Genomic DNA, 1,774 nt, shown 5'->3' with positions numbered 1-1,774 from the left:
GTAGGAGAGGGCAGAACCACATTTCTTTCCCCTGCTTTCCTTTCCTCCCTCTCCCCCATCCTGTTTGACCCATATTTCCTTGATACCAACAAACGCAGGACTGATTAAAAAAACAAAAAAAACCCACAAATGAGCCCAATCTTTTATTGATACTTTTTTTTCCCCTGTATCAGTGTCACTTCCTTATAACCACTTCCCTCCTCATAACAATGAGGAACAGTAAAAGAAACCAAATCAGAAGTCCCAGCAGCATCATTCTACAGGTATGGATTCCACATCCCTCCTTTTTCAGTTCTCTTCTGAGATAAGGAAGATAAATTTTATCACCAGGCCTCTGGAATTCAGGTTGGTAATTTATATTAGAATGACTAGTTTAGAGTAAGCAATTAATAAAGATTTTATTGACTGATTGCATTAATTAGTGTGAATCCTGATGGTAAAGCAACATCATTCCAAAAAAGGATTGGACAGTGATGGCTCTCAAGTTGGAGCTCTGAGGCTGCTTATTGTTGTTTGTTGAGGACAGGGGGCAAGCTCTCAGTCTTGGAGATTTCCCTCTTTAAAAAAATAAAAATATATATATATATACTTCCCCTGGTAATTTTTCACGTTGTTCTTCATACAGTAGGCAGCTCCTTTATCACAGACACAGACTTCCTCCTGATATTTGTTCCCATTCCCTGTAATTTCAGAGAAATGAAATGCTCCCCCTCCCCTGCCAAGCTAAGCTACTTTATTGGGTGCCTTGATGGAGAGAGCCCCTTCCCCAAAGAAAGCCCCTAGTCTGAGGGGAGAATGCAGCCCTAGTTTCTGGGGAGTTGAGGAGCACTGCCTTTCCAGACACCATGTGAGGCTTCTGCACGTCTGAAGTGCCCATCAGTGCCTCATTGTAATGTGTTATCCCACCACAGAGGATGGATTGAGCTTGGAGTAAGTAAACAGTATTTCACTTTTTTGCCTTTGCAGCCTTACTTCATCAGCTTTAAATAGCAGCAATCATGGGTGGAACAGCACTTAAAGGAGGAAACCCACTGAGTGCTCTCCTTCTGTCCTTTTGGGAAGCAAGTGGTCAGCAAATAGGACGGTAAGAGAGGCCATGCAAGGAGGCAGCCTGCTGTGGTGGTAGGATCTGGTCTGGGAATCGAAACCCCTAAGTTTTAGGATCATGTCCTTCTCAACTGTAAATCAGGGGTTGGGACAACCTGTCCTCTAAGGTCCTTTTCAGTTCCAAACCTTGTATTTACTGGAGAGTCTCTGATTCTGAAAACTTCTCTGGTTTCAGGCTTCTCTATTTTCCCTTCTGGAGGATTGCATAGATATGTATAGAAAGACTCCAAAGAATGCTGGGGAAGGATACTCTTTTAGACTTTTGAAATGCATCTCTTTGGTGCCCTTGCCTTGTGTCTTTCCCATTAACTTGTATCTCTTGTCAGTCCTCCTTATAGTGATTTCCAGGAAGTTAACTAAGTTCAGTACCCTGGCAGGGCTGGGGAACAGCAGCTTACCTGTCAGTAGTTTTTTGTTTTTGTTTTTGTTTTTGTTTTTTTTTAATCTTGCTCTTTACTTTGTCATTTGGTGACGCCTTAAGGATAAAATACTCTCTCTCCCGTGATTTTTCTTATCATGCTTAAGAATTGGTCTGGGTTCCCTTGAACCTCAAATAAGCCTGCAAGACAAATCAGTGGTCCCCAATAAGATGTGACCACCCTTCTGTCCTCACTTTCCACCATTGCTTCAGTTTGACCCTTCCCACCCTTCATCTGATGGGGGAATC

The sequence above is a fragment of the Sminthopsis crassicaudata genome, chromosome 3 (assembly GCF_048593235.1).
Source record: "Sminthopsis crassicaudata isolate SCR6 chromosome 3, ASM4859323v1, whole genome shotgun sequence".
Taxonomy (NCBI): domain Eukaryota; kingdom Metazoa; phylum Chordata; class Mammalia; order Dasyuromorphia; family Dasyuridae; genus Sminthopsis; species Sminthopsis crassicaudata.
The sequence above is the reverse complement of the archived record's forward strand: the minus strand, read 5'-3'. Positions refer to the sequence as shown.